Here is a 23,966-nt window from a genome sequence, read left to right as displayed (position 1 = left end):
CTAGGAGCCTGGGCAACAGCACAACTGATGCATGTCCATGCACCCTTGCATACACTGGTGTCCGGAGCATGCTCCTGTGCAGGTCGCCTAATTCACAAAGGGAACTTGCACATTTCTAGGAGCCTGGGCAAAAGCACAAATGATGTATTTCCATGCACCCTTGCATACACTGGTGTCCGGAGCATGCTTCTGTGCAGGTCGCCTAATTCACAAAGGGAACTTGCACATTTCTAGGAGCCTGGGCAAAAGCACAAATGATGTATTTCCATGCACCCTTGCATACACTGGTGTCCAGAGCACGCTCCGTGCAGGTCTCCTTATTCACAAAGTAGAGTTGCACATTTCTCGGAGCCTGGGCAACAGCACAAATGATGCAGTTCCATGCACCCTTGCATACACTGGTGTCCGGAGCACGCTCCTGTGCAGGTCTCCTTATTCACAAAGTAGAGTTGCACATTTCTCGGAGCCTGGGCAACAGCACAAATGATGCATTTCCATGCACCCTTGCATACACTGGTGTCCGGAGGACGCTCCTGTGCAGGTCTCCTTATTCACAAAGTGGACTTGCAAATTTCTAGGAGCCTGGGCAACAGCACAAATGATGCATTTCCATGCACCCTTGCATACATTGATGTCAGGAGCATGCCCCTGATGCAAATATATGATAGGCTGCCAGCACAGACATGGCTGCTAGGAGGACATTTTGCAATGACAGGGCTCAGGTGCATACCTCTGCTGTTCCATTTGAAAATACATGCATGACAGGATCAGCTATATGTGGGCCTTTTTTGTCAGAACCGTCAAACGTACACAGATTTTCCAACAATAAAAAGTGACACCTGACTTCTATGTGAATATCAGTTTGAGATGAACATGACATCCACACAATGGGCCTCTCTCAGAGCAAGGCCAGTAAAACATGCAGTATTTCTGAATACCCCATCTTTTATCGCTGCGCCAAATTATGTGTTTCACATCTGAAACTCTTGGATACCACCATTTTTTGTGTGGAGGACATTTCTCCCACATGGAGCATTACTGCATGTGGTATTACTTCATGCATTATGGATGCATGCAGCAATACCGCATTTCCCCAAATAGTGTAATAACTGAAAAGCACACATGACTCTTAATCACGCAGACCTTTTCTGTTCTGCATAATTACTGCTTGTGGGAAAGAGAATTGAGTTTGGTGGTATTACCAGAGGTAATACCGTCCACATTTTAACGAGGCCCTTGCAATTAGCTTGCACCTATAGTGAGTTACACCAATCAACCGCAAAGTTTGTGCTTGCCCTGTTGAATGCCCATTATGACTCCCTTTCATGACTGACCGAAACACAGAAAGTGGTAGCAGTCAACAACCATGGGAGCCAGTCAGAATTTCCATTTCTTGGTACTGCAGAGTCCAGTTGGGGGAAAGCCTACATCCTACCCTCTGCGTTACCCTCTTAACCTACCTCTCATCGTTCTCTGATTTAACATTTTTCCCTCACCTCTAACTTGTCTCTGTCCCTCACTTCCTCTGCCTCCACTCTAGCACTTCACCCATCATGGTCACATCCCGAGCACAGCTGGCCATACCGCCTACCTGCACTTTTGCTCATTGTACTTAAACTATGCATGTCCACTTATATATTGTCCCTGGTGACTGTTCCATTTACTCCCCTCCACAACCTGGTCAGAATGTCCCTCAAACTCACTCTATTGTAAGAAGTTCACTGCTTCCAGTCAAATCTGATTTCTTATCTATTGTACGTACTGTTGTGATCAAAAGAGCATTGTTCTATATATATATATATATATATATATATGTTTACATATGGTCTCCATGAAACAGGTCTTCATGTATGCTCTTTATTTTCCCAATGTTAACCATCTCTGTCTACTGAGGGCCTTTACAACTCTTGCCTCTAAAGCATCTGCTGCTTCTTTCTGGCTTTGTATTACCTGCAAATGCTTGAGTTTACACGTCAGCACATGAGACAGAGGTTCTACTACAAGAAACACTACCATCTACTCCCCACTATTTATTTATTTAAAAATGCGCCGGAACCCACGGGCATTAGGGCGCACAAATACAGGAAGTAGACAACAATATCATAGGACAATGGTCAGAACAGGGAGAGAGGAAAGGCAAGACAGTCACTCAAAGACGAAGGTCTTGAGGGATCTCCTGATGGACCTGGAGTTGAATTGGATGAGTGCAGTGATCTTGTGGGCTCGTAGTGGGTCATTAGTGTTTTCATATAGGCTGGAGTTGTCCCGTGTAGACAATTATGTGCCATGGTGGCTGCCTTAAATTGTACTCGGGCCTTTACTGGAAGCCAGTGCAGTGCCTGTCTGCAGAATGATATGCGATCTCTTCTTGGGGTCTTTTTGATCATGCCAACTGCATCATTTTGGACAATTTGAAGTTTCTGCAAGAGTTTTTTTATCCGCAGCTGTAAGGAGGGTGTTGCAGTAATTAATCCTAGACAAGATGAAAGACCGTGCTATGATAGTACAGTTGTTTTGAGTAAGATAATGGCGAAAATATTTATAAGGCGTCATAGGTAATATGTAAAAAAATGTACAACATGATTGGCGTGGGTTTCTGCACTCAAGGAGGAATCGAGCAACGTAGCAAAGAACAGGGTGATCCCCTGATGATCCCCTGTTCTTTGCTACATTGCTCGATTAAACGAGCGATATATTTGACTCAGCCAATACGGCATTTTCTTCCTTTCTGAATGTCATTTGTATGACGCTCTTGGTCCTTTCTGCTGTGTAGTGTTCATGTTCATCCACTAGGATTTCCCACAATTTCCTTGACTGCAATTGTGCGCGCCTTGAAGATGACCTGTGTGTCGAAACACGTGTCGGCTGTTCATGATCTAATTAAATATACATACACTACTGTTTTGCATTATTGTAATGGTGTAGAGTGCATTACCATCCCATCCGTCATTAGTTTATTCTATTAGTACCAACCAGGGTGGATTGGTTGGCAGGATTAGAGTGATTGCTGCTTGCACCCACTCCTTTGTACCATAATCTAATCAGTGATCACTAGCGCACGGATACCCAGCTCCGAATCCACTTCCAAATCCTTAATGCTTGTTGAGAGATCTGGTATTTAATAAGACCAGGTTAAGTAATTTTATTGTCTGGGGGTAAGACATTTTGTCCTTATTGGTTTCATTATCAAGCTCAGGGCTTAGAGGTGAGGGATTGTGTTCTTTAGTGACATTGTTGTTGTTATATTGTATGTCCTGAAGTTTTGGGTAGGCAGGTTGAGTGCTAGCGCAGATGCCAGAGACCTTTGGTATGTTATCATAAGGTTTATTAAGAGGAGGAAGTTCGTGCATGTTCTCGTGAGTGGAGTAGCTTTGGCATCCTGGAGTCATACTGTCTATGCCAGTGGTCGTGCTTCCCTTTGGTACCGTGATGCTGGGTTGTGGGTGATGAGGGGCTTCAATAGTCCTGCTATTTAAAATCACCTCGTTGTGACTCCTAGTCATGATCTGATTGGCCTTTGTGCTTAGCACGAGGGAGTTGCACAAACTTTCTGGCGGCACTGGTGACTTAGCCAACCCATCTGATTTTGCCTCCAAGTAGTAGGCTACTATATTGCATTTTTGAAGCGCTCACACAGCCCGGGGGCATCGAGGCGCTGTTAGAGAGATATGTCTTAGTTGCATATTTATAACATGCTTAATGCCCAGAGGTTTCTAAGCACGGACCCAGGGATCGCACCTGTATTGCTTCGTGTCGTCTTGTTTCCAAGGCGAGCACATTGCCGCTGAGCTATCCTCCCTGGTCTGTAGCCATGCGATTTGCTCTCTGGCTGGCCAGTAGCATACTTAAGTCTGTAGGGCAGCCCACTATGTTTCATATCCCTTTGTCAGAACGGGCACTGTAACATACCTCTAACAGGTCGGTTACACTTGTCAATTTCAAAACAATCAGCCAAACTCTGCAAACTTCAGGATATTTCTTATTGCAGGAAATATGTAAGCTTCAGTCACACATTTCATACATCAATGAAATTGGGAAGGTCTGCATTGCCACATACCGGGGTGGAAACCAATCGGCAGGCAGTAAAAGCATTGCAGGAAAGCAGGTGATGCAATCCGCTACCGGCTATATCAAGTACACACAGTTATCATCACTCCACGCTAGGACGGTAGTATGGGAGGGACAAGGCCCCTATACGAGGAGTAGGGAAATTAACTTTGGTGTGGGCACAAGGAGTTGACAAGTGAGGTAAGGAGGCTGTTGGGAGACAGGTGGAGTAAGGAAGGGAGAGCAAGGTGGTTGGTGGGAGGAGGGGAGAGGTGTACGAGGGAGCGTGGAGAAAAGCAGATGGTGGGAGGAAGAGAGAGAAGGAGGAAGAGAGTGGTAAAGGGTAGGAGGAAGAAACATCACAGAGGCAGGTGAAGGAAAGTTGAGAGAGACGTAGAAGAGTGAAGAAAAGGGGGGTTGGTGAAGATATTCCACAGGAAGAGTGGGAGAACATTGAAAAGGAGGTTGGAAAAAATACTCATAAGGCGGAAAGAGAGAATGAGGAGGAAGTTGCGGGAGACATTAGGATGAGGTTAAATGAGATGTTAAAGAATGTGAGGGAGAAGCAGAGGACACAATTGAAACAAGGAAGCATGTCTCCTGCCTCAAGCGAACCGGAGCAGACTCCGCTAAAGTGTGTCTAAGTTGGAAACATGGCTGAGGGCTTCTAAGGCATCAGAGGCCCCATTTTCTCCACATGCATTCATTCGGATGGCATCTGCACCCACACCTTGTCAGGCTTCAAAACTGCCCTAAATAGCCACCTGCTCTCAGTTGAAGAAGCACCTGAGCTAGCAACTAGAGGACAGGATCAATTTCAAGATCTTATCCATCATGCACTGCTGTCTCTAGAACAACACTCCTCTCTACCTGGGAACAAAAATCTCAAGACACACAACAACAAGGCCACAACGCGCGGCCTACAAACACTGCTTCATCACCCCCAGATTCAATCGCAAAAGGCGGGAGGGCGAGCTTCCCAGACCATTCCGGAATGAGCTGGACACCTCGGTGGACACCTCTGTGACTAACCATCCTACGACAGCTTCAGAAAGATGCTCAAACCCCACCTCTTCACCTAAGTCTCCCCCCGCCACCCTTCCCCGTGTGTCCTCTCCCCGTTCTTCCTCCTTTATCCCATCTGATTGTAACCAGCGCCTAGGTGCCTTTGGGCTTAGTGCGCTCATATAAATGCCTAAATAAATAAATAAATAAGCTAGAATTTCCACATCCCCTCTCATCCCTTGCACATAAATGCATATACTGCATCTGGCAATCCTCTATTGTATGTAAGTACTGCAAACTATATATAGGGGTCCACTTGGTCCCTAAGCTTTCCAGTGCTGTCCCCTCCTCTTATCCCATTGACTCCCTGCTATACCTGATTAATGTATCAGCCGCTGCTTCTCCTTACTATTGTGAGGCATCCACACCTGGGAGCACCCAGTCAGCCACACATACACACATGCCCGTTTAGGGACCATCTTGTGGAAGTGCTCCTTGCTATCTAAACAAACACACATTGCAAATGTCCTCATTATTGATTTGACCCAGCGCACTATTAACTACTTAATTCACTAACTATTAAAAGATGCGCAGGTGATAGGTTAATTTGCCTTAGAGTCAGAGATTGGGAGTTATTCTTTTGAATTAAAGCAATACATGTGCAAGAGTTAACTTGGGGCTAGATATTACACTCGAGCTATCCTGCAGAAATGTTTAAATTGGGGCGGAGATGATTGTGGCATTGCAAGGATGCATGCAAGCTGGCAGCTGGTGGTCCCGGTGGCTGCATGAGTATGAGGGTACATCTGCTCCGGTGGCTACAGCCACAACAGCTTCACTCCCCAAGAGAGAAAGCCGCAAACAAATATAGTGGCAAATATGGGATAATTTCAGGTGATACAAGTCTGGCAACCAGACATAATCAATGCAATGTGGCATTCACATTGTTAGTTCTATAAAGACGTGTGAGTTTGGGAAACAAGCATTTATTTGCAAACTAATGGCAAGTACCTTGGAATCATTTGTGTTGTCGATTAGCAAGCCAAGTAATCTCTAGGCATGGGGATCTATAACCAGCCCACGGCGCATATGCCTGAGGTTAGATCTGTGTCGGCAGCACCCAGGTTGCCCTGAAGCAGTAGGTCAGAAAAGGCTGTTAATGGGGTAAAAGCACTTGACAATCTTTACAGGGTACTGCTAATAGGTGGGGGACCAGCAAATATCTCACTGAGCGTGGTCTTGCAAAATGTCAAAGGAGAGATAGGAGAGGGCAGGCTCTGAGTAGAGCTTGAGTTAAGGCCCAATGGGGACCTGACTGCCGGAGAATTGCTGCAGACTAACAGGCTGACCCTAAGCCAAAATGGAACAGCTCTCACACTGCAACATGTGTAGCTGAATTATCTACTGGAGGCCACTGACTCACCTTCTCCCAGAAACTCAATGTCTCCAGAGCTCTGGTTCTCTCTAGGCTTGACTACTGCAACGTCCTCCTCCTTAATATGCCTCTTTCCTCCCTCCGTCCTCTTCAACTAATCCAGAATAGGACTGCAAGACTCATCCTTGGCCTCAAGCCCAGGGACCACATCTCCCCAGCCCTAACATCTCTCCACTGTCTCCTTGTGGCTGCAAAGATCACATTCAAGAACCTCTGCATCATCCGCAAGGCTTTCTGGTGCCTGGGATCACACTACATCCAACTCTCTTTCCCTAAATACCTCCCTGCTAGAATTCTTAGTTCTTCTTGTTGTAACTCTCTGCAAGCCAGACGCTTCTCTAAGCAGAGAGTGGGGGCTAGATCGCTTTCTTTGGCAGGAGCCCCCCTCTGGAATGGCCTTCCTGCCCCTCTCTGTCTTGAGCCAGATATCCTTAAATTCCAGAAGCTTCTCAAAACTTTCCTTTTCTCCTCCTCCTTCCCCTCGCCCTCCCCTGCTAGTTCCATCTGCCTCTATGTCTGGTGGCATGTATCCCTCATGAGCCTTATTGGGACAAGCCCTCCTTCGACTAGTCTCCCCCTTACCCTTTACCAGCACTTGCCCTTGGGCACCCTTCCGCGACCAACAACCTGAGTCTAGTCCACCCACCCCACCCTTGCACTAGTTTTCCCCTATCCCTTTTGCCTGTGCACTTGCCCCCCTGGGCCTCCCTTAGCACTTGCCCAACCCCTTTTTCTTTTCTGTCCCAAAACGCTGCAGCGTTGAAATGCCGCAGCGTTTCGGGTCAGAATAAAATTGCTTTTAGTACCCCGGTCACGCAAATTTTGCAGCCCGGAATACTAATAGCAATAGAACCCTCGCGGCGGGGGCATTGCCGACTCTGGTAATGCCCCGGGGCCTTCGGTAAGGCCCTCGCTTCGCCCGGGTCCTTACCTATGGGCTCGGGTTCTATTGCTTAAGTAGAGACCAAGCAGTTCACATGGGCATTCATGTTCAAATTCTGGTCTAAATGAATCCCCAAAGTGTTTACTTTCTTTTTTGTCTCCATCCACCTGGAATATCCTATATTCTGCTCCTGACTTTAGGATTTTATTTGCCATTCCTGCAACCATCAATTCAGATTTTTTTCTATTCAATGCAAGGCCTTTCTCGGCCATCCAGACCTGAATGATATCATATACATCATTAACCTCATAGTTGCCAGATAACGGGATGACACATTGTGTGTCATCAGTATAGTTTGTGAACCCAATGCCTTTCTCTTCCAGAATGTTAAAAAGTCCAACTGTAAATATATTGTAAAGGGATGGCAACAGGCATGCCCCTTGGGCAACCCCCAACTGCATCGCAACCAGTACTGCCTCAGCTACCTCACTGCACACCCTTTAGGACAGTTGTTGGAGGAAAAGCAGTCTACTGGGTAAGTTATCACAGGTGGACCTATTTCCACATTGTGTGGTGTTGAGAAAACAAATTATATTGCGCAATTATTTTATGTTGGAGAGGACCAAAACATTGAGTTTTTGATAACAGTTAAAACACAGAGTTAAACTGTAGACACAAATTGACCTTTAGATCAGAGATGGGTGTCATGAATTTAACACACTCAATGAATAGAATACTAAGGCGGGTCACACATGCCGATGAGCAGCTGACATGCTTTGGCGTAGTAAAAGTGAAAGGATGATTATTCAGGACATCCTTAGAACACCCTGTTTCAATACATGTGGCTTTTAAACTGCCTGCCATGCATTCCTAGGCTTTTACCAACACCAACATTGAGGAAAGAAGCCTCTGGCAGAAGAGGAGCTATAGAGACATGATCAGGACGAGTTAGAGACTAGGGGAGGAATGACTGACCATAAGATCCCATTTTAGTCCTGAAGTCCAGGAGTACATGTGCCCCAGTGATGCTCCAGACCTGGGCACAGAATTATGCAATTACAAAGGAGTGTGGAAGACCCCTACTGAGAACGAGCATGGGTCAAATGCCCCGTTCTATGGAATTTTTTCCACTTAGGAGGGTCAGCCACGTTTGAGCTCACTGTACCTTCACAGAGGAGAAATAACCATTTACATATCAGTCTTTGTCCCACCCACAAGGGCAGTCCAACACTGAAATGCTAGGCAATTCTCTGCTGAACAAGAGTACCATCAGCAACCCCAGACGCTTGTTTCGGCCTTGTTGGGCCTCCTGAGTGAGGTCAAGCTGAGCCTCTCTAAGGCACAGTGAGCAAAGAGTTCACGTCTGGATTACTCTGGGTTACTTAGGCTGCACACAAAAAAGACTGCCCTTTTTTTGGGTTTTATTTTTTGCTGCAACTACAGCACCAGCGGGATTTACTTTAAATTAGGGGTTTCACCCCACAACCCATTTTATTCCCCAGACCCACTTCCTTCCCCACTGAAATTATTCCCCATCTATTCGCCAGACACACACACAAAACACGCTTACCTGTTTCCCTCATCCTTTCACTACTCCTCCCCATGCCACTCCCTTCCACATTACAGGCATCCCCCCACCCCCTCTCTTCCATGCTACAAACATCCCCTGTCCCCTCCCTTCCACACTACAAACATGCACACACACAAACATACAAACACACACATGCATATAGACATAAATGCACACACATGCTTACCTGAAATGCCGGCAACTCCTGTCCTCTGGTCCAGCCGTGCCTGCCAGCCCTTGTGCGCACTCGTGTGAGGTAAGGTTTGTGAGTGGTCGATTTAGAAAGACTGTTATGAGCGGCCTCGGATAACTGAAAAGATTTTTTCACTGCATACCTATATTCCACTGAGAGGTTTTATTTATTTATTTATTGGGTATTTATAATGCACCTATACACAATGTGTTTCGAGGCGCAACAACACAAGAGAGTGGGGAAACATGGAGGGCAAAACAAAAGCGATCCTACTAGGCTGTGTGACATTCGGATCGTGCAAGTGCAGTAAGAAAAGTGCAGGGGAGGGGCTTTAGGAAGTGCCGGTCAGGGCGGAAGGGCCCGTGAGAAAAATGAGAGACTGACTACCTTCCACAGTCTCCCTATATTTCCCAGTGTCCTGCGCATACTCTCCTGTGCGCCATACCTGTTACTTCACAAGTATGAAACCTCATAAGCAGTGAAGTTGGTTACACAGCCCCAGATACAGTCTGTGGGAAGGTGAGGAAAGGGAGAATGCTTCTGAGGAGGTGCAGCTGCAAGTGGGCCTTCTTGGCAAGGTCTGTAATGTGAGGAGAGAAAGAGAGAGAGGAGTCGGGGTTCCGAAGCTCGTCTCATAGGCAATGACTGCATTATGTAAGTGGAGTTGTGGGAAAAATGACAGCTCATGGGTGGTGAAAAAATATTCGGAAAAAGCGAATCTGGGGGAAAAAGGAACCATCTCTTCATAGCCTCCACTCTGGAGACAGTCCACAGCAGTGACTATAGATAGACATCTTTAGCCAGGAGGGTTCTTGCTGTTTTCTCCGATCACATGATTCGCTCTCAAAATAAACCTGAAACATTTTTCAGATGTTGCTAAAAATGAGAGTGTTTGCTGCATGACAGCACAGCCTGTGCTTCGTCTCTTAATGTTATTCTGGTCGAACTCATGCTATTACACAAGCATAATTGAAGATACAAATATCTCCCTTCCCACCCAAAGAAATGCCCTTCTCCTCTAGATCAGTGAGAGAGGAGGTGGTAAAACTGCTGTGGAAAGCACGTCTGAGCTGAGGGTGTAAACAACTGCTGCAATATACAAAGTAAAACCCCACCATATGTGTATGATGTAGTGGGATATGAGAAACTCACACAGTAAGGATTTTTAGTGGAAGAAACGCAGCACATGCGGTGAAAGGGCCAAGGACCTGAACACATTTTACAAGGTTCTATGTCGGCCCCACCAAGCAACCCCTCTGAATATATAAAGTGCTCTGCTCCACCAATCAGCCTGTGGTTCCTCTTTATGGACACATCCATTTGCTATTGTTCCTCTGTAAGGGCACAGTTCTTTCCTATTGTTCCTCTATATGGAAACATTAATTTGCTATTGTTCCTCTGTATGGAAACAGGCCTTTTCTATTTTACCTTTGTATGGACACAGTCCTTTGCTATTGTTCCTCTGTAAAGCAATAGTCCTTTCCTATCGCTCCTCTGTATGGACACTGTGCTTTTGTATTGTTCCTCTGTATGGACACAGTCCTTTACTATTGTTCCTCTTTACGGAAAAAGTAATTTGCTATTGTTCCTCTGTATGGACACAGGCCTTTTTTATTTTTCTTCCCTATGGACACAATCCTTTCGTATAGTTCCTCTGTATGAACACAGTCCTTTGCTACTGTTCCCCTGTAAAGGCACAGTCCTTTGCTATTGTTCCTCTGTATGGACACAGTCCTTTCGTATTGTTTCTCTGTCTGGAAACAGACCTTTCCTACAGTTTGTTCTTCTGTATGAAAACAGTCATTTGCTATTGTTCCTTTGTATGGGAACAGACCTTTCCTATTGTTCCTCTGTATGGAAACAGTCCTTTGCTATTTTTCCTCTGTATGGAAACAGACCTTTCCTATTGTTCCTCTGTATTGACACAGTCCTTTCCTATTGTTCCTCTGTATTGACACAGTCCTTTACTATTGTTCCTCTGTATGGAAACAGACCTTTCCTACAGTTTGTTCCTCTGTACAGAAAAAGGGTGTTGCTATTGTACCTCTTTAAGTACCAGACCTTTCCTATTGTCCCTCTGTATGGGCACATACCTTTCCTATTGTCCCTCTGTATTGACACAGTCCTTTGCTATTGTTCCTCTTTATGGAAACATACCTTTCCTTTTGTTCCTCTGTATGGACACAGTCCTTTGCTATTGTTCCTCTTCATGGAAACATACCTTTCCTATTGTTCCTATGTATTGACACAGTCCTTTACTATTGTTTCTCTGTATGGAAACAGACCTTTCCTATTGTTCCTCTGTTTGGGCACAGACCTTTCCTATTTTTCCTCTGTATGGAAACAGTCCTTTGTTAGTGTACCTCTTTATGGAAACAGACCAACATTCACTGCTTATGAGGTTTCATACTTATGAAGTAACAGGTATGGCGTGCAGGAGACTATGCGCGGGACACTAAGAAATGTAGGTAGACTGTGGAAGGTAGTCAGTCTCTCATTCGGGGACAAGAAAACGTGTTGGAGGTATTGACTACTGTGTTTATTTTGCTCACATTGCTTACTGTGGTCACTGTGTTCCATCCTTCTTGCTTTCATTTATGTGCTACAATGTGTGTTTGTCGGCTTGCAGGTTGGATAGGTATCTAATGTAGGAAATTCACACAAGGTTAGTCAGGTCAGGACCAGGTAAATGCTCATGCATGTTGTATGCAGTTTGTGCCTTTCTGAATTCACACGTCCTACCCACATTTGTATCCTAACCCTCTTACCAGTGTTCCAACCTCCCCTGTACCTATCCCCAACCTCTCCCTAACCCTCTTCCCCCCATTGGCTGCTATGTGGTGTCCTGTGATTCTCACATTCAGGTGTCCGTGCCAACCACGGTGGGAGGGCCGTACTCCATTCGGCTTCCGTGTTTCAGGAGGGGTTGTCAGGCCTCCCTTCGTCTTGCCAGAGTTACCAGCCCCTACGAGGGATAAATTAACCACCTAAGCCAAACGGAGTCCACCTTTCCTGCCTTTAGCTGAGGTGCTAAAGGCGTTGCAGGAAATTCAGACAGAATTAGTGCATGCCATACAGGTGACTGGTGCGCTGAAGACACAGATAAACGGTATAATTGCAAAGGGTACACCATTACAGGGGGATCACTTCGGACCTCCCTCCGGGTCAGCTCCCCGCTCTCCCATAGTGGTGGTGCAACAATCATTGGGGGTGCCTTTAGCTCCACCAGAGATATTCTCAGGAGACCCCCGGAAATACACTACCTTTTTAACCCAATGTCAGTGACATTTTCTCTGTAAACCGACGGCATTTGAGGCAATACAGGCTAGAACTGCGTTTGTCATTTCATACTTGCCATGGGATGCCCCGGCCTGGGCCATAACTTTGGTGCAGAAAGATGACCCATTGTTGTATAGTTGGGATCAGTTTACTAAAGAGTTTGGCAGGATTTTTTATCGCCGGATGGTCACTCTGGCGCAGGATAAGGAATTGTTATCACTAAAACAAGGTACAAGGTATTTCGTGACTTACGTGACCCAATTTAATAGGCTAGAGGTGGAGTCGGATTGGACGCAGCCTAAGTAAGCAGTCATTTTCTATCCGGGTATGAGGGAAGATTTGAAAGACGCAATCGCACATGTGGAACTGCAACCTGACTCATGCAGTGCACTGGACCATAGAATGAGTGAGCAAAAAGGTGAAAAGGAGAGGCCTGAGATACCTCCTTTTTCTCATCTGTACAAGGGGCAGGAGGCAAGTGCTTGATTGGGTGTAAGTGAACCTATGCAGATTGGTAGCATGAGGGGTCCTTTACCGGTGGAGGAAAGAGAAAAAAGACACAAGAATAACCTCTGTCTCTATTGTGGAAAGGCAGGGCATTACATTTACAACTGTCCCAACATGCCCATATGTAATTACAAAAAGCGAAGGGCGGAGACGGGAAAAGAGATGACTCAACAGAAGATGGAGCTATCTGGTCGAGCCCATCCGCACTGCAGCTCCCAAATTCCATTTCCAACTCAATCCAAAATAAGATACCCTATGTGTAAGTACTGGTGACATTATATGTTTTTCAACCGCAATGAGACAGTATCTGCTATGGTTGACTCTGGGGCCACAGGCAATTTCTTGGTTAGCCCACAAGTTAGTGTACGATGGTGTCATTGACTTCGACCCACAAGAAAAGTTACCATGCAGTCAGGTTTATGATTTGTCTGAACAGGAAAATCAACATCTCAGGAGGTATCTAGATGAAATACTGGCATGTGGGTTTATCAGACACTCCAAATCACCAATCTCTTCTCCTTTGTTTTTCGTGCCTAAGGCAGAGGGCACATTGCGTAACCTGTATTGATTACAGAGCACTGAATAATGTGACTGTTAAGAATCGGATTTCACTTATGCTCATCTCAGTTCTACTGGATTAGGCAAAGACAGCAGTAATTTATACAAAATTGGATTTAAGAGGTGCCTACCACCTGATTCGAGTCAAGGAAGGGGATGAGTGGAAGAAGGCATTCCGAACCAAGTTTGGGTTATCTGAATACCTAGTGATGCCATTCGGTCTATGCAGCGCTCCGGCAGCATTCCAACATTTCATGCAGGAGGTTTTGCGAGAATATTTAGACCAGTTTGTCATAGTATGCATTGACGACATCCTCATTTATTTTGAAACAGAAGAACAACATGTGCAACATGTAAAGGCTGTTTTTTCTCTCAGACTATATGTTTCTTGCTAAGCTGGAGAAATGCATGTTTCACAATACTAGAGTGGAATTTCTCAGATTAAGTTTGAGCCCTACTGGGGTGGCTATGGATGACAAGAAAGTGCAGGCCGTGATTGAATGGCCATCCCCTCACTGTGTAAAAGATGTGCAATCAGTCCTAGGCTTTGCCAATTTCTATCGAAGGTTCATTGACAGCGTTTCACAGATTATACCGCCCTTCACCAGGTTGTTAGGTAAGGCTACCCACTTCACTTAGGATGAGGAAGCGGAAAATGCATTCTGTAGGTTGAAAAAGGCTTTCACTGCAGCACCTATTTTACGACATTCAGATTTGACTACGGCTTTTCAGGTAGAAACAGATGCTTCTAATTTAGCTATTGGTGCCATTCTTTCACAAAGGGATGTGGAGGGAATCCTTCATCCAGTAGCATATTTTTTTCGAAAGCTTACCAGTTGTGAACAAAATTACGCAATAACGGACAAGGAGTTGCTGACCATGAAGGCAGCATTTCAAGAACTACCTAACGGGTGCTCATCAGCAGGTGGTGGTCATCACTGATCACAAAAACTTGCAGTTTCTAAAATCAGCCAAGACATTGGGCCTCATTACAACCCAGGCGTTAAGGGTTTAACGGCGCCGTCGGCGCCGTTAACCCTTAACGCCTGATTACCATTTTAACGCCTGCTTTTAGCATTCGTTAAAATGCAAGGCGCTAACCCGCCTTGGTGCTAATTACGGTACCGTAATTTACGGTGCCGTAATTAGCGCCTTCCCCACTCCCATTATGCCCTATGGGGCAAAAATGGGAATGGGGAAGGGTAAATGGGGAATGGGGATTTACCGCCCCACTCACCTTGGAATGGGGCGGTAAATCCGCCATCCACCATGGTGTAAACGGAGTTTACACCATGGTGGTAAAGTAGGGAATTTACCGCCTGGGTTGTAATGAGGCCCATTGAGTCCTCAGCAGTTGAGGTGGTCCCAATATTTTGGGGAATTCGATTTTGTGATTACCTATAGACCAGGCAAGAAGAATGGCAGGGCGGATGCTCTAACCATCCAACAAAATTTGGAAGTGGGAGTGAAGGAGGAACACAATATTATCCCCTTTGAGCAAATTGTGGGGGCAATTTCACAGGTCTTCCTTAAGGAGGTTTGCAGGGGGGTTGAAACCCCTGAGGCCCAAGGGTATCAGGTAATATTATCCCCATATATATGGTTGCCATAAATAATATTGCCGGGAAAAGGTTGCGGCGATATTATATGGGTGACCATATATATGGGGACAGGGGCAAAATAAAAACAAAAAAAAAAAAGAAAGAAAAAAAAAAGTTTGGGGGTTGCGGGGGTGTCCCCAGCATTTTCCATGCAATAATGTTGCCACAAAAAACTGCCATTTTTCGGCGATATTTTTGCATGGCGATATTTTTGTGGCGACATTATTACATGGAACCGGCCCAAGAGTGGGTGGCAGAGAATCCTAGGAGACAGTTACAGGATGGGTTACCATACCATAAATACAAGTTGTTTTTGGGCTCAGAGAGCCTCAGGAAGAAGGCATTGTTCTGGTGCCATATTTCGCCATTAGCGGGGCATCCTGGGGAGCGTAATACCAGGCACATGGTGCAAAATTATTTTTGGTGGCCAAATATGGACCAGAATATACATGCGCGCATACAAGATTGTGAGATAAGCATGAGACAGAAATCAGATCACACCAGGAAAGTTGGTATTTTGCAATCTTTACCCACTCTGAATGAGCCTTGGCGGGCCATTTCGATGGATTTCATGACTGATTTACCCAACGACAATGGGGACGACACAATCATGGTGGTTGTCGACTATTTTTCTAAACAGGCCCATTTATTCCCTGGAATGGGGTGCCCAGTGTGGGGAAACTAGCCAATTTATTTATAAGGGCAAATAGACTCCATGGTCTACCAACATCTATTGTGTCGGAATGGGGATGGAATTTTACTTCACGTTTCTGCCTTGTTTTTTGTGCAATGCTGGGAATCAGCTGTGCTCTATCTACCAGTTACCATCCTCAGATGGACGATCAGACAGAGTGGGTAAACTAGACTTTGGAACAATTTCTACGTTGTCTATTGGCAGAAGGAATGGAGTCCTGGGTGAAGACGCTTTGGCTGGTGGAGTTCATTTATAACAACTCAGAACATGTCTCTTAGGGTATGACTCCAAGCGTGTGTTTGTATACTCTGGACCAGAATATGATTCCTGAAAGGTTGCCCACAGTTCAAAACATGCCGGCAGATGCAGAACAAAACAGAGGCATTTGCCAAAAAAGCTCGCCAGAACTTGGAAAAAGCTAAAGCAACCTGTAAGAGAACTGCGGATCGAAAGAGACGAGAGGCTTCTCAATATGTGGTTGGGAATAGTTTTGTTATCCCCATGCAAAATATTCAGTTGGTCAGTGCACGTAAATTCTTGCCCCATTTTATTGGACCTTTTGTTATTGATAAATGTGTATCGAAATCTGCGATTAGATTACTTTTGTCTGAAACCATGAAAATTCACCCTGTGTTCCATGTATCTTTGGTTAAACCCGCAGCCAACTGGGTGAATGTCAAGAAACCACCGGTCATTATGCCTGATGGGTCAGAAGAGTTTGAGATGCGGCATATTCTGGACTAAAAGAGATGATATGGAAGCCTTTGTTATTTGGTGAACAGAGACAGGTGTGGGCCAGAAGAGAGTTCTTAGGGGTCAGCGGAAGCGGTCCATGCATCTAGACTGGTAAGGCAATTTCTTCTTGCAAATCCAGAGAAGCCTATCCGTGAGATGGCCCCTGTGAAGGAAGGTACGGTCAGGAGAATGGGGGTAGGGGAGGCTGAGGACCATGTCTAAGGGTCTGTGTGACCACAGTCACCAAGCGCAGGCTAACAAGCCCTGGAGGTGCCTTGCGAGGCGGCCCAGACCGTCTTTGCTGCAAGGAACTACAGTTCCCGTGAGGCCATGCAGGAATGCGTGCACACACAGCGCGCACGTATACAGACTTCATAAAGAAGTCATCCTGCCGTGGCAGGTGCTGGTAATTGTGGTGATGAGGCATGTGCAGGATGGCATGAGGCAGCTGGCGTTGAGGATCTCCGGGCTACGGTGGATGATTTTCTCTTGGTTCCTTCCTTGATCTATCGGACAACTAGAATGTGAAAGACCTTATGTGAGAAGCTAGACCAAATTTTGCTATGGGGATAGCTGCATTCTAGTGCCCGGGTGTTGTGCAAAGTAAATGAGATATGAGAGACATTATGTGAGCAACTAGTCTGAATTTTGTCATGGGGGATGGCTGCATTCTAGTGCCAGAGATGAAGTGCAAATTATTGTATGGTAGAAGAGACATTATGTGAGCAGCCAGACCGAAATTTGTCATGAGGGATAGCTGCATTTTAGTACCAGGGGTGGTAGGCAAAGCATGTTAGGCAGGAGAGACATTATGTGAGCAGCTAGACTGCATTTCTCTGTGGGTAGTAGCGATTCTAGTGCCAGGGCATTGAGCGAAATATATGAATCAGGAGAGACGTTATGTGGGCAGCTAGACTGAACATTATTGTGGGGATAGCTGCATTTTAGTGTCAGAGGTATTAAGCAAAGTATGTAGGCATGAGAAATATTATGTGAGCAGCTAGACCGAATTATGTTGTGGCGCACAGCTGCCTTCTAGTGCCAGCGGTGTTGTGCAAGGTATTCGAAGTATGAGAGACATTCTCTGAGCAGCCAGGCTGAATTTAGTTGTGCTGGATAGCTGCATTCTAGTGCCAAAGGTGTTGTGCACATTATTTGAGGTATGAGAGACATTATGTGAGTGGCCAAAGGTGATGACACACCCCTTTGCTATTGTTCCTCTGTACGGACACAATACTTTGCGATTGCCCCTCTTCATGGACACAGTCCTTTGTATTGTTTCACTGCAGGGACAAAGTCCTTTGCTTTTGTTCCTCTCTCCGGACACTGTCCTTTCCTATTATTCCTCTGTATTGACACAACCCTTTGCTACTGTTCCTCTTTATGGACACAGTCCTTTGTATTGTTCCCCTGTAGGGACACAGTCCTTTCTTATTGCTCCTCTCTATGAGCACAGTCCTTTGCTGTTGTTCCTCTGTATGGAAACACGTGTTTCCTATTGTTCCTCTCTATGGAAACAGTCCTTTTCTATTGCTCCTCTGGATGGACACAGTGCTTTGCTATTTTTCCTCTGTATGGACACAAGCCTTTGCTATTGCTCCTCTATGTGGACTCAGTCCTTTCCCGTTGTTCCTCTGTATGGACACAGTCCTTTCTTTGACACCTTCAGCACTCTGGAGCAGCCATCAGGGGGCATTGCTGCTTTATACAAGGCTTGTAACTCAGAGACACCCCATACAATCACTTGTGAAATTGAAGATATGCAACCGTGGTGTAATCTGGTTGACTGCCCTGTTTCTAGGGTTAGCAACCAACACTTGGTGAAAGATTGGTGCCCTGGGTTCCGTTCCTTTCAGCATTTGCACACAATCATCTCTGAAATGGACCAGTGACATTCCCCTTCCTGTGCATTTGCAAGAAGAGAACTCGCCTGTGGATGGTACCTGGAGGAGAACAAATAGGGTCATGCTTCAGTCCATCAACGATAGTTATAATTGCTTGTTAAGTTGTCCTATAGATTATTTGGAGCTCACTTCTTCATTCATACATGTTCTGTCTAACCTGCACCTGAGTTCCACCATGACAACACACACCTAATATTCTCACATGTTCACACAAGGCAATATTTGGGGGCGAGCCAGGCCTAAGTAGTGTCTGGCAGGGCCTAAGAATCAAAAGTAGCGACGGAACCTTCAAAAGACTTAGATATCGTACAGAGTGCATAACAGACATGCTCAAGTTTTCATTCCTGGCTTAAAACAGATTCAAATCTTTTTCATAAGGTGTGTTAAAAAATCAGTAGTCAAAAATGTTTTCTAAAATGAACAGATTCAAATATAAAAATCTAATCAAAATAGATAAAATACAGATATCTATCGATTAGTTAATTTGAATGAAGTCCGCCACTCTGATGCATTAACGTTATTAAATCATACTAATTACAAGACTTAAATAAAATAGCATGTCACAAAAAGCCGACCATTGTATTCTTTTTTTTTTGTTTGGTCATCATTGTAATTCAATAAGGAATAAACAAGAAAGTGAACTCAATGTGTTTCAGGTTCAATCCTTCCACAAGACAAAAACCATTGTATTCTTTATGTTATATTTTCCTTTCTGAGTATTACAAACAAGTGCTCTAACGGTAAATGTCTGAATCTGATGGTGTGATTCTAAACAGGTGATAGTGACATCTGGGGAATAGCAGTATTCTTCAGTAACTTTGTTTTCATTGACGTTTAGCACAAGAACGCAAGTTAGAAAGGGACCACTGAGCCTTGAATCAGGGCAATTTCTGGACACTGCCAGGGCTGAGCGTGGTTAGCCCCAGTCCACTTAACGCCCTGGTGTGGCATTATGCAGAAAAGGAGGTTCAGCAAGGAAAGTAGGGTAAAACTGAATTGTACGAATGTGTGATTGCGAGACAGGGACACTGGCACTGAAGCCGGCGTTGTGTGAGACCATGTGATGTGTGTGTGTGGTGCACGTTTGTGTGTGTGCGTGTGTGTGTGTGTGTGTGTGAGCATGTTTTTGAGCTCTGCAAAACGCTCCCCAATGGTCTCTACTTAACTGAATAAACGCAGGATCAACAGATTTATTTGCCCACCTGTACAAACCTACTAACCATTTCCTTTTCTCTACCACCCTCCCTCACCACACACTTACCACACACGCCCAGACGGCTGCCGAACCACCCTGATAAACACCCAAACCACACATCACTCTCAAACCAACTCGCAAACCTCTATAGCCTCCAACACCTAACAACACAAACACTAGACGCCGCCCATCCGGAAACAATAAGCATCCAGTGTACAAAACAAAACACACCCTGAAAGTACACGCACACCGACGCCAGTTACTCCTTGTTCTGCACGCACCAACAGCTGAGCACAAAACTTGTGTTATGCCTCTCCGCCTCTCTAACCAAACAACCCCACTTTACCTTTCAGAGCCACGAGAGCACCTGGAGACCATGGAAATGACAGCACTGCACAGTATAAATCAGCCTAACATAACATAACATTCATTTTTCATGTTGGGATCTCCTGGAGAGACCCTCAGTCGCTATAGTTGCTTTAAGTTATGTAGGAAGCTGTATTTATAGACGCTGCTCTTCTCTGCCTGCATAGCAGCATGGGGGATGTTTGGATTATGAAATCCTTTGTAGCCTGCATCTGGAAAACGTGCTGAATGTAAATGCATGCAAGTCAAATGTAGGGGAGGTTGCAGCATTTGCAAGGCCCTTTGCGACAAAAGGCACACAGACCCTCCTCATTTGCGTATGTGTTGATATCACAAAAGGTGACGTCACTGGGAGTGACATGGTTTTTTGATAATTGAGGGAATCATGGGACGTTGCATTACAATCTGTTGCAATGATTAAGACAAGAAAAAAGTACACTTTGTGGTGTGCAACACACGAATGGACACAATTGTTATCATATATGATAAATACCCAGAGCCAGGCCTTTTTTTGAATAGTGACTTTTACATTTTGCAGATGAGGCAAAGTGAGATGAAATTATTTGCCCAGGATCATTTACTTTGGTTAAATGGTCAAGCCAGTATTTAAGAACAGTCTGCAACTAAGGCACCTGATCAAATATCTTCAAATGTCTAGCTGGGAGAAACATATATTGTTGGGCTATCAAGAAAACGCAGTTTCATAGAGATTATATGAAAAATAAACATAACATATTGATCTACATTGAGAAATATATAAATCTTATTGAAATGTATCAAGTACACACAGTATGATGTTAGTTTTATCCAGTCATCTGAGTTCTGTTGAAAACCTCATTGTAATTTAAATAATAGGTGCTTTTCGATGTGGATATGTGCGATAAAAATAAAAACAGTGTACTATTCAATGTGGCACAGTAGAGGATGTGCAACTGTTTAGGGTACCAGCTGATTTGCACTTTATGCATAATTGCACTTTATGCGCACTTTTTTTGCACAATATTCTCTTAATGCTGCACATGAATGAATATGTTACATTGTCCTTGTTTAATATGTATATGTTGATATATTGTCAATTTTTTATTATGAATTAATAAATATGGTATCTTCACAGAATTGCTTGCACCTACTAGGCCTTGTGACATTCGGACGTGCAAGTGCAGTTGCAGAGATGTGCAGGAGGTAGGGAACGGAGGGTGGGGGAGCAAGATATGGGCAAGTGCTGGTGGGAGCCTGGAGGGAAGTGGCGAGGGGTCCCAGGGGAGGGAGCCGCTGGCTAAGTGCTGCTAGGGTGGAGGAAACCAAGAGAAGGATGCAACCGCCAGGGGGTGGGGAGGGGCTAGTGTCGACTGGGTAGGGGCCTGGAAACCTGTGAGATTCATCCTTGCGGCCACCCGGAGCCAGTGGAGAGATCTTAGGGCTGGAGAGATACGGTCCCTCGGATTGAGGCCAAGGTGAAGTCTTGCAGCCCTATTCTGGATTAGCTTAAGGGGGTATAGGGAGCAAAGGGGGAGGTTGAGGAAGAGGGTGTTGAAGTAGCCCATCCTGGAGAGGACCAGAGCTCTGGAAACATTGAGCTTCTGGGGAAAGGTGAGATATGGCAGAATGCCTCTAAGGAGGTGAAGCTGGAAGTGGGCCTTCTTGGCGAGATCCAATATGTGAGGGGTGAAGGAGAAAAAGGAGTCGAAGATGACCCCAAGGTTTTTGGCCTCACAGGATGGTGGGGGTAGAGGACCCAGGGTGGGCGCCAGATGGTAGGAGTGAAGCAGGGCGCAGGTGTTCCAATAAGAAGGATCTCTGTCTTACTGGCATTAAGACAGAGGTTGTTAGACGCACACCATACCTGGAGAGTGATCAAACAATCAGGGATGAGAGGAGGAAGAGGAGGTAGTAGGGGGAAGTTTAAAAGAAAGCTGTGTGTCCTCAGCGTAACCATGGAAATAAGGAGAGAAGGAGGAGATCAGGTGAGCAAGAGGGGCGAGATAGATATTGAAGAGCCATGGCAATAGGATAGAGCATGGGAGGACAGTGCAGATAGAGAGTGAAATGGTAGAGGAGAAAGGGCCAACCTGCAACTGGGAAGGGCCGTTAGTGAGAAAAGAGGTCAGCCAATTCAGTGCCCAGTCCGTGATGCAGAGGGTATCACAGAGCTATTTTATGAGGACAGAATGGTTGACCGTGTCAAAGACAGAGGAGAGATGGAGGAGAATGGGAACCGCAGGAGAGTTAGAGTCTTGGTTAGTGAGCATATCTTTATGGGTGTTCAGGAGAGCAGTTTCTGTGCCTCTGGATGCCCAGAATCCAGATTGATGGTCATGGAGGCAACCAACAATTTCAGTATGAAGGATCCATTGGGGGAGGTCCACCTTCTCCAAGTGTTTACCCGGGAAGTGGGTGGTGGAGATAAGGTGATAGTTGCCAGGCAGACATGGTCAGCAGACAACTTTTTTAGGAGAGGGTGCACAAGGAAGTGCGTGGGGATAGAGGGAAAGAGCCAGTGGTGATGGAGTGGTTACAGAACTCAGTAAGAGCCGGGGGTGAGAGAGGAGATGTTGTCCTTAATGGTTCTAGAAGATCAGGGGAGCACCTGTTTGGATGAAACCTTCAGAGAACGGACAACTTTAGAGACCTCATCAGGTGCAATGGGCAGGAGGGAGGATAAGAGTCCAGGGGGTGGACGGAGGGGAGCAAAGAGAGGCAGGAGGCCGAGGGGGAGTGGGAGTGGAGATAGGGTGGTGGAGAGTGAGGACAGGATGCTATGAGTTTTAGATGTGAAATGGGAGGCAAATGCTGTACAGAGACCCTAGGAAGGAAGGAGAGAGGTGGAGACTGCAGTTGGAATGGCGAGTTCCTTGCAGATTTTGAAAAGTTCTGCCATATTGTTAGTAGCTCCAGAGATTTGTGCTTGGATGTGGGCCCTTTTCTTGGAGTGGATAGAGAAACAATATTGCCTTTGGAGCAGGTGCTAGGCCAGTTTGTCAGAGGATGAGCCTGAGGTGTGCCACTTCCATTCCACAGCTCTGCACTGACGTTTCAGGGATGCTAGTTCGGAGTCATACCAGACATTGCACTTGGAGGCAGGCTTCAGGTGGATCCTCATGACAGGGGCAAGGATGCTGAGGGTGTTAGATATGAAAAGGTGGAGGTTAGCAAGGACAGAGTGGGATGCAGGGATGGGAGGGGGAAGGAAAGTGGAAGCACAGGTAACAACTGACACTCGCTTCATCAGTTGAATGACAGCTAAGGAAGCTGGCAGTGTGGGTCGTGGGCTACTCAGACAGAGGGCCGAGGGGCCCCAAGTGGGAGGAGAGGAGAGAGTAGTCTGACCAGGAGAGGGGAGAGGAGACCGGGTTAGAGATAGGGATGTCTCCAGAGATGAAAGCATGCAGAGTTTGTCCGGCTGAGTGGGTCAGACCGGAAAGAAGAATAGTCAGGGAGAATGAGTCGCAGAGGTCAGGAAAAAGTGAGGTGGCTGATTCAGGAGAGTCGAGATGGATATTGAAGTCACTCAGGAGGAGGAGTTTGGAAGAGGAGGTCAAGAGGGAGGAGGTGCGGTCAGCCCATTCAAAGAGGAAGAGAGAGGTAGGGCCAATGGGCTGTAGATGGTAGTGAGGGTGATTGAGAGAGTGGCAGAGACGCTTAGCCTACAGACAAGGCAATCAAAAGAGGAGTAGGATTGAGTAGGTATTATAGTGGCAGGGACCCACTCTGGGAAAATCAGGGCCACTCCACCTCTGGGTCGGTTGGACCTTGATTTGGAGAAGCACTTGTAGCCCTCGGGAAGGAGAGTGTCAAGAGCAGTGACAGAGCTGGCATTGCACCACGTCTCGGTAAGGGCGAGGATGTCAAGGTCAAAGTCTTCAAGAAGGAGACAGATGTCAGAGGAGGGTTTGACACAGGGCGGGCATTCAGAGTAGCTAAGTGAAGCTGATTACCTTCTGAGGAGGGGTACAGGGGCGTGGTACTCCCGTTGGTGGTGGTGGAGAGGCTAGAG

The sequence above is a fragment of the Ambystoma mexicanum genome, chromosome 9, assembly GCF_040938575.1.
Source record: "Ambystoma mexicanum isolate Mex_15411 chromosome 9, UKY_AmexF1_1, whole genome shotgun sequence".
Taxonomy (NCBI): domain Eukaryota; kingdom Metazoa; phylum Chordata; class Amphibia; order Caudata; family Ambystomatidae; genus Ambystoma; species Ambystoma mexicanum.
Note: the sequence above shows the minus strand (reverse complement) of the source record.